Source organism: Bufo bufo, chromosome 6 (genome assembly GCF_905171765.1).
Source record: "Bufo bufo chromosome 6, aBufBuf1.1, whole genome shotgun sequence".
Classification (NCBI taxonomy): Eukaryota; Metazoa; Chordata; class Amphibia; order Anura; family Bufonidae; genus Bufo; species Bufo bufo.
Genome location: NC_053394.1, coordinates 408,760,400 through 408,775,763, shown reverse-complemented (window position 1 = coordinate 408,775,763; position 15,364 = coordinate 408,760,400). Strand labels below are relative to the sequence as shown.

Below are 15,364 nucleotides of genomic sequence, written 5' to 3'. Positions count from 1 at the left end.
TTAAAAGATATATAAATAAAACATTTCCTAGCTCTGGACAAGAGGCCACGAATCCCCTCTTCGTGCCCCTCACAATAGTTATCTCCCCTCAGTGTCCCTTTCACAGTGGAATTCCCCTTTAGTGCTCTCTTCACAGTACTGATGCTCCCTAAGTGCCCCTACTCAGTAGAATGTCCTCTTGAGGTCTCCAAACAGTAGTTATGCCCCTAAGTGCCCACACACTAGTTATGCCCCCTAAGTGCCCCACACACTAAATATGCCCCCTGCAGTAGTGCTGTCCCTTAGTGTCCCCTTTACATCAGTGAAGCTCCTGTACTATGAATAAAGTTAAAACAGAGCACATCACGCTCTTCCCAGCAGCAGGCAAATATCTGATGTTTAGTGGTGAGACTTTTTTGTATGACCTCTTAAGACTACATTCACACGTGAAAAAGAGACCATAAAAAACGGACATGCTCAGTTTTTCATAGCCATTTTTCAACCATTTTTTGCATCCCTTTCTTGGTCGCCTGGACGTTTTGCATTTATTTTTAATGGCCATTATTTGAGGATGATTTAGATTATTTTTATTTAATCACCAATCCCTGCAGTACACATAATGTCCCCCGTAGTGGCCCCAGAATAGTAAAAATGTTCCCCAGGGTGGCCCCCATCAGTAATAGTTAATAATGTGCAGGGTTTTGTTTTCATGGGGAAAAAAATGTAATTACTCCTCTCATCCACTTGCACACGTAGAGAAAAGTCGCTCTTGATTTGGTGCTAAAGGACCTACATTCTAAGTGGGATGATGTCACCATGCGCTCCTGAACCAAGACAGACTGCCTTGTGTGTGCGCAAGCGGATAAGGCAATTTATTTTAACCCCTAAAAGGCCATTTTCCACTACTTTACCCATTTTAAACGGCCATTACATGGATGCTCTCCTGTCTAAATGGCCATTAAAAATAGTCCCATTTCTGGGGCGGGAGGCTTGCCGGCATGACGTGGTGTGCGTGACACGTCAGCCCGTAGATCCACCTCCCTTCCCTGCCCGCGATATCGGAGTCGCCTGATGCTTGGTGTGGACGTTCTAAGTGCCTTGATCCCCGGCGTCCATGGCTATCAGACGGGTAATCCCACTGTGTTGCTGAGTCGCGTTCCTGCAGGAGTATGTGTGGAGGTCTCCTTTGATCTCCGGTTGCAGCGGGGAAGAAGGATGGAATGAGGAGGGGAGTGAAGGCCATCTGGAGGATTGCGGGAGAGTCTTTCTAGGCCGGGAGCTGTTGAAACTTTGATGATTAACCGGACGCCTGGTGGGTGAAAAAAAATCCTTTCGTCTCTCCTTATGTATAGGGCTGATATTTGGTGTGGAAGTGGTATTGGAGGCATACACATTAATTGTCTACATCCCTCTGAGGATTAATGGAGGGGTTAGAATTAGGGGTACTGGAGAGTGGGCTCTGTTTGATAAAGCTGGATGGATGAAATTCTGAAAGCAGCTGTAATATCCCATGAAGCCAGTTTCCCCGGCATGTTTATAAGTGTTGCCTCACATTGTAGCATTGCTATTAACTATCCTATTTACTAACTGATGGTATATATTCAAGGGTTCACCTGGTGAGAAACCATATTCTTGTGACTCAAATTGTGTAACATTATGTGCTATAGTGGCTTGGAGAAGTAGTGCACACAATATGGTATTTTGGTCAAGTGAAGTGAACCCTTTTGAATGGTGAAACTTTGCTTTACTTTATTTGTGCGGAGGTGGGCAAACTAACCCTGGATCTTTACAACCTCCATAAAGCTCATATTTGATAACATGCATTTGAAGATTTACTAACTCTCTAATTAATTAATGACTGGTTAACCCCAGCTGTGGTTTATGAATGAACTACTAACGAACTGTGTGTCTTAAATATGGAGGACTGAGAACTAGCATCAATATCTTTATTAATCGAGATATACTAATGATCGCTTACTATCTGGTTATGCTGATTGTTAATGATCTATATGTTTAACCCCAGTTGTGATCCATCATTGAATTGCTAACAAACGGTGTGCTTTAACTAGGGAGGTGTCACGGGTTTTGTAGTAGGGGAGAACACCAAAAGACAATAAGAAGGAAGGGAAAAGACACTAGGCCTCACCGCTAGGGAAGGAAAAGGGTCACCACCTATAAAACCCTGCTCCTGGCCCTAACTCCTATCCCGTATGGGCACCTCTCGATGGTAGAGATGCCCATACACAGGAACCTAGAAAACCCTGGTGGCCCTCGAATGCCCTAAAGGTAATGACAGGGCAGAGACAACCCGCTCCTTCCCTGGTAAAGGAACCAGCGTCTCTCTGAGGCCTAGTAAACAACAAAGGATGGGGGGGATACAAAACACAACAAGCGGAACACTTAACTTCTAAGGATGATGGACGATCAGGACTTCAACAAGAACCACACTCCAGCTCTTCCAAAACCAAATGAAGCTATCCAGAGCAAGGAGTGATGGGTAAAGTCAGACTAAATAGGGGGAGGTAAAGGTCACATGATCCACACCTGAACAGGAGGTGTGGACATACAAGCAACACACAGACAAAGTGAAACCAAAAGAGGCTGTCAGATCACTAATGTGCAGATAATCTTTCAGACCTTCTAAAACTTGTCACCGGAGATATATTAATGATTGCTTATTAATTGGTGATATTGAAGAATTTTTAATGATTTATGTTTTTGTTTGAGGTTGAAGGGGGGGATTAACATCTATCAATTTAATAACTGGTTTTTATTGTTGAATGAACTGCTCTAGGCTTTGCTATCTGAGGTACAGTCAATGAATATTGTGATCTGTTAGAGGTGAATCCTGGAGGGATGCTAATCTTCCCTACTATTTCTTACTAATTAGGGGAGAGGAGGAGTAAAAATGCTTAAGAAAAAAGATGATAAAGATAAAGTGGGAGAACAGAGGCGGTCTGGAGTGTATGGTTCCCCTAGACAAGATATGCCTAGAACAAGAGGAGAACGAGAGGGTGGATTGGATAGATTCCTCCAGGCTTCGTCAACCACAGGAAATAACAGGCAAACCAAATCCAACACTGAAACAAAAAATATGGTAGGGAGTAATGAGGATACAAATAATCAGGGGTGACGATGCCATCTCCAACAGATATGATACAATCTCCTACACTGGCGGACATTATGTCAGCAGTGAGTAAATCTAATACTGTGTTGGAGATAATAACGAAACAAATGGGGGAATTGAAATCTGAAATACACCTGATTAGAGAGGATTGTAAAAAGAGTCAGTGAGAGAGTAAATCTTGCAGAACAAAGGATCAGTGACTTAGAAGATCAAGTTCTTGGAATGGTAAAAGATTTCAAGAATTTGAAAGCAGAGAATGAGGCACTTGGTAAGAAAGCCACAGACTTGGAAGACAGGGATAGGACATCAAATATAAGATTGATAGGAATACCTGAAAAAAATGGAGGGTGTAAATTGTACACAATATATACAGGATTGTATTGGCGAGGTGGTGGGCAAGGAAAACTTGTCTAAATTGTTCAGTCGAGAGAGCACATAGAATACCACAGAGGAATTTATTGGGTAATTTTCCAAGGACAATAATAGCAAAAATTACTTCGTTTAGGGATAAGTTTGTTATGCGTAAAATAAGATCCTTAGGGTTAGTAGAAATCAACGGATCAAAAGTTTCAATATATCTGGATTATTCAGCTACAACTCAAAAAGAGAGAGAGAAATGTATTAATGTTAAACGAAGACTTTGTCAAGCTGAGATAACCTTTTCCCTTTTATATCCTGCAAAACTCAGTTGTGTACAAGGATAGGGTTAGCTTCTTCTCTTCTGCTCAAGAAGTGAATAAGTGGATGGAAACTATGGGTTTAGGATGAATTAAGTGTATGTTAAGTAAAGATATGTGGAGAAGGTAATACTATTTAAGGTTTTGGACAAGGATGGGCGGAGGGAGGTGGATATCGCATTAGATAAAAGGGTGTTAAGTCGCCAAAATTGGGGAGGGGGACGGGGCGGGAAAGAGCAAGAGGGAAGCGGGTGGTGTTGTTTTTTTCTTTTTCTCTTCTTTTTGATTCTCCTTCATTGTGATATGTATTATCAGAAAGGATTCCTGTAATTAAAATCTTGTCATGAAATGTAAGAGGTCTGGGGGAGAAAGTAACGAACTATGCTGTTTTCAATGTAATAGGTAGCTATCTCCCAGCTATAGTGTGTTTAATGGAGACTCATATGTTGAGGGATAGATTGGTTCTTTTTAAAAGAAAATGGATTACATATCAATTTCATTCTGTCTATAGTGGGTATAGTAGAGGGGTTAGTATTCTTATTCACAAAGATAGATTATGTTCAATAATTTCTCAAAAGATTGATGCTGAGGGTCGATTTGTAAGATGTGTAGTGGCAGGGGTTTATATCCCTCCACCTTATAGACATGAGGGCGTGGCCTGACCGAGCTCGATGGCGGTAGCTTGAAGAGAGAGCTCCTGCCACTAGATCTGGTTTATAGCACTTTTCTAAGCATCACCCAGCTACAAGGATGAAGATTCAACCCAGAGACACACCTAGACCCGCTTCCGATCATAAGAAAGATCCACCACAACAGTCAGACATGGAGAAGTACCTCCAGAAGCCGGCTTCTCAGGCGCCCGCGCGCTGTAATAAGATGGCGCCGAAACGTGGGGAGGAAGAAGGAGCTGTCGGTGACGCATGGGGTGCAGCGGCACTGAATGAAACGGCCGGGGTAAGCAGACCGCATTCGGAGGGAGAGCCGGCGGTGCTTACCAGGGACTTTTTTGAAAGTGCTCTGCAAAGGGCTCTAGCTCCGTTGGCAGCCGATCTTGCCACTATTAAAGAAGAGGTCCGCCATATTGGGGACAGGGTGGAATCCCTGGAGCAGTCCCAGGAAGCTATAATTACTTTCAATACAGCAGTGAGAGGCTCTCTAGGCTCACATACCAGAGCCATGAACAGCTTACTTCTGCAAATGGAAGATCAAGAAAACAGAAACCGGAGGCGTAATATTAGAATCAGGGGCCTTCCTGAAGCTGATAATGGTGAAAACCTGTTTGAAGTAATGGACTCATTATTCGTTTCCCTACTAGGCTCAGAAAGAGCTAAAGGCATGGTAATTGAAAGAGTCCACCGTGCTCTGAGACCAAAACCCGGGCCCTCAGAAAATCCAAGAGACATTATTTGCGGTCTGCTAAGTTATCGCGACACAGAGGATATTCTGCAAGCGGCTAGGAAGAGAAAAGAGATACAGCTTCAAGGCAAAAGCATACAGTTTTTCCAAGACCTAGCGACCTCCACACTCCAAAAGCGAAGATTGCTTAAGCCACTGACTGACCTGCTGCGCTCCTCAAAGATACCATACAAATGGTTATTTCCGTTTGGCCTCTTGATTTCTGCAGGCAACCGTCGGTTCACAATTCGCTCACCTGCGGACCTGATACCTTTCTGGGATATGACCAAATTGCCGCCAGTGGACGTACCTTCATGGCTACCAGTTGCACCAGAAGAAGAATTACCGCCGCTACCGAGGATTTCACCTTGGATGAAGCCGAAGCAGCAAAGAATGGGGCGCAACAGAAAAGCGGTTCAGGAAGGACTGGTCACTTGATTTTTCTGAAGATGGGCTACTAAGAATGGTTTGAGCTTATCCCAGTCGATTTGTCACATATGGTTGGTGTCTGCCGACTGAGTTGCTGCTCACATTTTTCTTATCTGATTTACATATCTGTTGATTTGTTAGATATATGATTGTTGGGCTCTATGGCAAATCACCTGCTCTGTTCAATGTTTTCTCAATGTTTTCTCGAGTTATTGGATCCCAGATATTACCTCCTTGGTATATCATCCACTGTTTTGGGCATATTCTAAGGAAAATATGGGTGTTCGACAGCCATGACGGTTTTTCTGTCTAGGCTATTAGAGGATCTAGGCCGATCAGGACTTATAATTGTTGTCCTATCACCCCTTTACCCCCCCCCCCCCTTGACACTCACAATAATACTTACACTGATTGAATAGTATTACAGCTATGACACAGCGTTACTTGAATTGTCACGCAGTTCTAAATTGGTTTATTGTTCTACCTTTTCTTATAATTTTTATAACTTTGATATTTATTTCTCTTGAAGTACCCAATGTCTGTGAGTTACCTTCGGGTAACATTTGTCACCAACATGAATGCTATGAATGTACACGGCATGAATGGATCCACTAGTGCTTAGAGTTGCAACCTTCAATGTACATGGCTGCAAAGGTCCCGTGAAGCGGAGCCGTATATTTCAGTCAATAAAAAAGGCGGCAATAGATATAATAATGTTACAGGAGACGCACTTCTCGTCCAGTAATATACCGAACCTACACAATTCTTCATTTTGCTACTGGTTCCATTCATGTTTAGATAAGCCGGCTATTAATGGAGTTAGTATTGGATTGAAAAAGGGAGTGCCGTTTACTTTTCATTCCCAGTTAATAGATCCAGAGGGCAGGTTCTTATTGGTGAACTGTGAAATAGGCTGCACGAAAATTACACTGTGTAACCTATATGCCCCAAATGTTAAACCAGTGGGCTGGATTTTAGAGGTTCTAGATAAGATAACAGCTTTCTCCTTTGGAATGTTAATTATTGGGGGGGACCTCAATCTGACATTGAACCCGCTGCTAGACTCCTCGTCTCAGAGGTCAGCTGTCTCGTTCAGGGCGTTGAAGTCCCTGAAGTCACGACTGGGAGATCTCCGTGTAGTAGACGTGTGGAGAGCTGTACATGGAGATAGGAAGGATTTCACATTCTACTCAAATCCTCATAAGTCTTATCAAAGACTCGATTATCTTTTCATGCCAGAACAACATTTAACCTCAGTTAGATCCGCCGATATAGAAAATATAACGGTCTCCGATCATGCCATGATGAGCTGCACTATGTTATTCCCCGCCGTAACCGGGAAAGAGTGGTCATGGAGATTAAATCATACGTTACTAGAAAAAAAAGCACATGTTGAGGCTATCTCTAAAAAGCTAAAAGATTATTTTGAACTAAATGTAGACACTGCTACGTCACCTACTATTACATGGGAGGCGCATAAAGCGGTGATTCGCGGGGAATTTATAGCGCTTGGGTCACATCTCAAAAAAGTAAGAACTGTTAAAATGACGGAGTTACTGTCCAAAATCTCGCAGTTAGAGAAAGCACACAAACAATCTCGAGCAGAAAAAGACCTTGAATCATTAGTGAACCTTAGGCAGGATCTAAAATCCTTACTTAACATGAAATCAGCTAACGCATACCTAAGGGTAAAACAAAAGCATTATGTTCATGGAAATAGAGGGAGCAAAATAATGTCGGCAATGATTAAAAAGAGGACAGAGCAATCCTTTATCAAGCAAATGAAGACACCTGAAGGTAATCTGACATCTGACCCAAAGGAGATAGCTAAAGTTTTCACTTCTTATTACCATGATTTATATAATATTAGGAAGACAGAAACTAGTGAAGATAAGCAAGAAAGAAGTAATATGATAATGTCCTACCTGGAAAAGCTCACTCTACCCAAAATATCAGTAGCAGATAAAGATTCATTATTAACTCCTATAACAATGAGCGAGATAGAGAAAGTATTAAAATCTATTCCTAAGGGCAAAAGCCCAGGGCCAGATGGGCTAACAATAGCCTACTACAAAAAATTTCTCCCCATACTAGGTCCCCAGTTAGTCTCCCTTTTTAACTCCCTACTGCGAGGTGTCCCTCTACCTAAGCAATCACTTGAGGCGCATATCACTGTATTGCCCAAACCAGGTAAGGATCCAGCACTACCGGCTAGTTATAGGCCAATTTCACTGCTTAACGCAGACATCAAATTATGGGCAAAAATTCTGGCTCGCAGGATGGCGTCCTTGCTTGAAGACTTAATTTCCCCAGATCAGTCGGGCTTTGTAGGGGGGAGGGAATGTAGGGACAGTACATTTAGGGTGGTACTTGCCCAGCAATATGCCTTGTCACGTGGTAAAAAACTTACTCTCTTGAGTACTGATGCCGAAAAGGCGTTCGATAGAGTTGACTGGCAGTATATGGAGGCCACTCTTCACAAGTTCGGTTTCCCCACACAATTTATTGCCGCTGTACTGTCTCTATACTCCTCACCCACAGCGAAAATACGCATCAATAGCAATCTTACGCCACATTTTGAGATTAAAAACGGGACACGACAAGGTTGCCCGTTGTCCCCCACCTTATTTATTTTATGCCTTGAAACCTTCCTCCAAGCTATAAGACAAGACAAAGATATCAAAGGACTCAGTGTAGGCCCTCGGACACATAAGATAGCTGCGTTTGCTGACGACATGCTTCTTTTATTAACTAATCCTTTGGAAGCATTCCCTGCACTTCTAAAACAGTTAGACAGGTTTGGAGCTGTGTCCAATTTTAGAATAAATTTAGCTAAATGTGTGGCAATGGGAATAAACACCACTCAGGCTACCATAGCCGATCTAAAAACTAACTTTCCATTTTCATGGGCTCATGATAGTATAGAGTATTTAGGTATACGTATAACCAAAGACCCTGCTCAACTGTTCTCTTCAAACTATCCCAAGCTTTTGGAAGATATTAAAACACAACTAAGAGAGTTAAAAATTCCCTTTTTGACTCTGCTGGGACGTAAGAATGTGCTGAAAACGTATATTTTACCTAAATTACTGTACCTGATGCAGTCTCTACCAGTAGCTTTGTCACAAAAATTTCTGACTCAAATACGGAGGACATTCTCCACGTTTGTTTGGAATAGTGCAAGGCCTAGACTGGCATATAGGAGACTGACATTACCAAAACATAAAGGGGGATTTGGACTACCAGACATTGACGGATATTATGGTGCAATACAGATGAGATTACATTCGGAGATAACCAACCCTAAAGTTACTAAGTTGGGATGTCAGATCGCTAAGAATTTGCTGGGGCCTAAAATATTAGCCACACTATGGTTTGATAATAAGCGGCACTCCCAAGGGGACACTATACCTATATCTTTGAGGGGAGTAGTTAATAGCTGGTCAAAATTGTCAAAACATCTGCACTTCCCTAAACATCTGTCGCCATTCACTCCTATTAAATATCACCTTATAGACATGAGGTGTTGTTAAAATTAAATGAGTTCCTAAAGGATAAACATAACTGTCCACTACTATCGCTGGGAGATTTCAATTGTATGATGGATGAAGACTTGTATAGATTAACAAACAAAGATAAGGTAAAAAAAAACTGGTCTTACTCCCTTGAAGAGGATCAAGAGTTTGGTTGGTGGGATATATGGAGGATTCATAATCCGTTATTAAGACAGTTTTCTTATTATAGAAAAACGTATGATTCTCTCTCTAGGATTGATTTGGTATTTGGAAATCAGTTGACCCTTCAAAAGGAAAGTTGTGGTCTCGTATGATCTCAGATCATTCCCCAATGTTAATAAAGATGAACTTAGAGGTGGAAGGTGAGAAAAGTGTTCGCAAACTCTATTCGGTTAATCCTATTTGGCTTAGGCCTCATGCACACGACTGTTGTGTGCATTCGTTGCCGTTGTGCCGTTTTTTTTTTTTCCGCGGACCCATTGACTGTCAATGGGTCAGTGGAAAAATTGGAAAATGCACCGTTTTGCAGCCGCATCCGTGATCCGTGTTTCCTGTCAGTCAAAAAAATAGGACCTGTCCTATTTTTTTGACGGACAACGGTTCACGGACCCATTCAAGTCAAGTGCGGATGCGGTGCGATTTTCACGCACGGTTGCTAGGAGACGATCGGGATGGAGACCTGTTCATTATTATTTTCCCTTATAACATAGTTATAAAGGGAAAAGAATAGCATTCTGAATACCGAATGCATAGTAAAACAGTGCTGGAGGGATTAAAAATATTTTAACATTTTTTTAACTCACCTTAGTCCACTTGATTGCGGCCCAGCATTTCCTTCTGTCTCCTTTGTTGAATAGGACCTGTGGTGAGCATTAATTACAGGAACAGGACCTTTGATGACGTCACTCCGGTCATCACATGGTACGTCACATGACCTTTTACCATGGTGATGGATCATGTGATGACCGGAGTGACGTCATCAAAGGTCCTTTACCCAGGTCCTGAAGAAAGAATACAGAAGGAGATGCCGGGCTGCGCTATCAAGTGGACTAAGGTGAGTTAAATTATTTTTAATTTTTTTTTAACCCCTCCAGCGCTATTTTACTTTGCATTCTGTATTCAGAATGCTATTATTTTCCCTTATAACCATGTTATAAGGGGAAATAATACAATCTACAGAACACCGATCCCAAGCCCGAACTTCTGTGAAGAAGTTCGGGTACCAAACATGCGTGATTTTTCTCACGCGAGTGCAAAACGCATTACAATGTTTTGCACTCGCGCTGAAAAATTGCGGGTGTTCCCGCAACGCCCGTGTGGAAGAGGCCTTAGAGTGGGACCTACTCTGACAAATAGGCGCAGCACAGTGCGGCGACAACATGGCACTGCCCTAGTAGAGACGGCAGGACCCAGGAGTCAGACAGCAACCCTGCTATCTGACAATGCCCCCCACGGCACTGGGTCCTACCAACCCACCAAGCACAGCGCCACAAAAACAAAGGCCACCACGCAGTACTGCACCATGTGAACAGTCGTCTAACACAACATGTTCTTTGCCATCAGAAATAGGATTGTAGGAGGTTGTACACTCTAATATTACGCTGATAAGCGAGTTGAATTAGAACAAAGCATATCATTGTGGATGTGCGATCCAGTTCTGTTTTTCTCCCCTTGATTTATGCATGTGGAATCTTTCTTCTTTACTACTGGTATCAGCACTCCTCCCATTCGGCACAGGTGGTTTTGATTCCGCAGAACTCTGCATATAAGTGGTAATTGACCTGCACTTCCTGATAGCAGTGGACATGTTGTGTTAGACAACTGTTCGCATGGTGCAGTACTGCGTGGTGGCCTTTGTTTTTGTGGCGCTGTGCTGGTGGCATTGTCAGACAGCAGGGTTGCTGTCTGACTCCTGCGTCCTGCCGCCTACTAGGGCAGTGCCACTTTGTCACCTATTTGTCAGAGTAGGTCCCACTCTAAGAGGCAACCTTGACGTGGCGAGTGGGCTCATGCTTTTTGATCTAAATGTACACTAATGCCTCTTGTACAGCATGCAGTACAGGGGGCTGTACACTTTAATATTACGCTGAGAAGCGAGTTGAATTAGATCAAAGCATAGCATTGTGGATGTGCGATCCAGTTCTGTTTCTCCCCTTGATATATTACCAATAGTAGCTTCCTGGACGCCGGAAAGATTGGGAAGACCTCATAGGCAGAAACAAAAATCCGGGAAACTCACAGCGGTGAAAATTGCTCCAGAGATAGATTGAGTGACTCTCAGAACTTTTGATGAGCTTAGTCAGCCAAGATTGAGGTTTGGGGTGAGACAGAAATGTGCACTATATAGAAGGCTTTTATTACTCTCTAATGCTTATTTGCTCCTTTCCTTAGGCTACATTCACACGTCAGTATTTTTCTATAATCCGATTTTCTGTCCGTTTTTTGCGGATCCGTTGTTCCTGAAAATGTTTCCGTATGTCATCCGTTTTTTGCGGATCCGCAAAAAACGGAAAGATGTCTAAATTTAAGAAGCAAATAAAGTTGTTTGGATTTCTTTGAAAAAAAAGTGAAAAAAAGTGAATAAAAAGACAAGATATGATTACCTCAGGTGCCATTTTCTTTGGTTCATCGTGAGGTAAAGAGCTCTGTGTGGAAATTTTGCTGTATAGCCATTTTTCCGTGCATACTCTCCTGCGATAACATGCCGAAGGATATTTGTGGAGTTCTGTTCCATTGGGTGCTATTTCGCTTATTTGGACAACAACCAGCAATGTTGGAAGAAGAACCGGAGAGGAGGAGGAGGAGACACTGGATTCATCCCATTGTTGCGCAGAGAATTCAGAAGGGACAATTTCATACACTTTATAATGATCTGCGTCAAGACCCCTTCAAGTTTCACAATTTTTGCCGTATGTCCATGGAGTCATTTGATCACCTTTTGTCGTCTCTCCACCCTGACCTTAACTTCATGGACACTAGCATGCGGCGCAGCATCTCTGCCGAACAAAGGCTTATTGTCACGTTGAGGTAAGTTTTTATCGGTAATGTGAATATTTTGTGTATTTTAATTGAACTAAACAAAAAAAAAAAATTTTCCCACAGATTCCTTGCAACTGGAAATTCGTTTGCATCGCTGCACTTTGAATTTTTGCTAGGGATCTCAACTATCTCTGGGATTGTCTGCCATACGTGTAAAGTCATATGGCAGCGACTCAGAGATGCGGTGATGCCCACCCCCAAAGCGGAAGATTGGCTTCGTATCGCCGAGGGTTTTTTCCAATGATGGCCTTGGTTGACAGTAACTACAAGTTTGTAATTGTGGATATCGGGGCCTACGGGAGCACTTCGGACAGCCGCATCTTTAGTGTTTCCAGAATGGGTGAACGGCTTCGTGAAAACCAGCTTGCCCTGCCAGAGCCAAGAAGACTACCCGGATCTGCAGGTCCGCCGGCTCCATTTGTGATCGTGGCAGACGAAGGATTCGCATTGTTACATCACCTGATGCGGCCCTTCCCTAGACGCGATCTGGATTACAGGAAGCGCATCTTCAATTATCGATTGACTCGCGCCCGTCGGTATGTGGAGTGCGCTTTTGGAATACTGTCCAGTAAGTGGAGAGTATTCATGTCATCCATACAAATGAATCCGGACAATGCCACCCTGGTGATACAGGCTTGTGTACTGCTGCACAACTTCACCAGGATACATGATGCCTCCGCTGATGCTGATTTTGGTCAAAATGTGCCATCTTCAGTCAATTTTGATCTCAGTCGGACTGGAAGACCGGGAACGGCTGGGCTAGCTGTTCGGGATTTCTATGCCGACTTTTTCAGCAGTCCAGAGGGGGCATTACCGTGGCAATTGGAAGCCATCCGTGGAAGTCGTTGATTTCAGCTTGAATCTGGTTTCCAAATTACTTTCCAAATTTTCAATTTATTAGTTTAGTTAGATCCCCTGTTGTTAGTTTAGTTTAGGGACTCGCAAGATAAAGAGGACCCTTGACGTGGGCTTGCGAGCTGAGGTATTTAATATTTGACAAATGACTATCATTCTCTCAAAATTAGGTGATAGTGTTATAATTTTTGGTGATTTTTTTTTTGCTATTAAATACCTTCAAATACCTCAAAATAACATTAGTCAAAAAATGATCAAAATGTAATTTTGAATTGTGTTTTTGAAACCCCATTTTCTTTATTTTTTCAACCAATAAAAATGTATAAAAATTGTGTTTGCGGTTAATTTTTATAACTATATGTTATTAACGTTAATTCTATAAATAAAAATTAATAGACATATTTAAATGAAAAATGTCATTTATTTTGGCAAACAATTTTTTAGGAAAGTAAAAAATTAAAGGTCAAAAAGATCCCTTGTAAAAGGGCCAGGGTTGGAACTTGGGAGACGAGTTGCCTGAGAAGACCTGGGGTGTCCAGCCTCGAATTGAAAACTCCCCATGGATGAGCTGTCTCCGTGATGGAATCGAGATGGGGGTGGATTCTGTGAAAAAGTTGGAGCATATGGCCTCCAATTCAGCCTTACATCTCGGTCACGTTCTAAATTGTGCACAGTTTCGATTGCAGGTCCACAAGAACCAAATAGGTCCATCAACAGTGCCACAGCAGATAGACACCGAGCTTTTCGTTCCTCGGGTATTTTTTTTAGTAAGGGCACCAGACTTTTAACCATCGTTTCATCCGCACTCTCACCACGATTCTGGTTTAAATAGTCCATAACCCTTGCTTCAACAATGGCTCGAGTATCTAAACCAGAATCGTGGGGAGGGGGACCCCCTACGTCTACCCGAGGAACGAGGCTGGGTGCTTATCTGCTGTGGCACTGTTTGAATTTCCGGGACATCCTCCATGACTGTTTCTATTGGGGGAGTTTCATCCGTGGATGGAGGGGCCGATGGGTTTTCTTGTGAAGCTGGCCCAGATGGTGCTTGGTCAACCTCCGGAGCACTGCTGAGGTTATCAACGGTCCTGTAAAATATTTTCAGAAGTATTATTAAAAAGTTAATTATTCAAGAAAAACAAAAAAGTTAAAATGATTATTTTTTGACAGACATGCAGATCTGGGAATCGTCAAGCAATTTCCGACCTCCATTTCCCATCATTTCCGAACGGCATACAGAAATCCTCTTAATAGGAGCATTGTGGGAGTTGCTAGTTGCCAACAGTTTTATGCATGACGCAGGGTCACTATCCAAGCTATTGGATATGAAAAAACCATAGGCCCACTGCAGACGAGAATAACTGATTCTGTCTGGATAGATTGACTATCTAGTTCAACTAAACCCACAGGATTCCTCACTCAATGAGTGTTGTCCAACTAAAACTCCCACGTTGGCCTACTGTAAGCTGATAGCTGTATGCTGTTTGGGCATGCTGGTAGTTGTAGTTTGGCAACAGCGGGAGGGCCGCAGGTTGAGCATGCCTGGTATTTTATAACATAGAGGCTTTCTCATGGTGATGTGGACGTTTCAAGATAAAAAATACCTTTGGATAGGTGAAAATTCAGATCAAATGGTATATTAATAGGCACTCCTGACTTTACAATGGAAGGCAATGGGAAATGGATCCGTTTACAATTGCACCATATTGTGTAACTGCAAAAGGATCCGTTCACATTTACTTACATTGTACCTCAGGACGGATCCCTTTGGTTCGCCACCTCCTGGAGCACACCTAAATTCGTAATACATCATTTAGGCCTCTTTCACACTTGCGTTGTCCGGATCCGGCGTGTACTCATCTTGCCGGAATTACACTCCGGATCTGGAAAAACGCAAGTGTACTGAAAGCATTTGAAGACAGAACCGTCTTCCAAATGCTTTCAGTGTTACTATGGCAGCCAGGACGCTATTAAAGTCCTGGTTGCCATAGTAGTAGTGGGGAGCGGGGGAGCAGTATACTTACAGTCCGTGCGGCTGCCGGGGCGCTCCAGAATGGCGTCAGAGCGCCCCATGCGCATGGATGACATGTCCAATGCGATCACATGATCCATGCGCTTGGGGCGCCCTGACGTCACTCTGGAGCGCCCGGGGAGACGCACGGACGGTAAGTATGCTGCTCCCCCGCTCCCCGCTACACTTTACCATGGCTGCCAGGACTTTAGCGTCCCGGCAGCCATGGTAACCACTTTGAAAAAGCTAAATGTCGGATGCGGCAATGCGCCGAAATGACGTTTAGCTTAAGGCCGGATACGGATCAATGCCTTTCAATGGGCATTAATTCTGGATC

The 15,364-nt window shown here is 43.0% G+C and overlaps 1 protein-coding gene across 1 annotated transcript in view; it reads left to right on the top strand.

The window, feature by feature from the left end:
• Nucleotides 1–15,364, top strand: part of LOC121005801 (zinc finger protein 850-like) — a 1,060,224-nt gene that overhangs the window by 773,936 nt on the left and 270,924 nt on the right. The window lies entirely within an intron of this gene.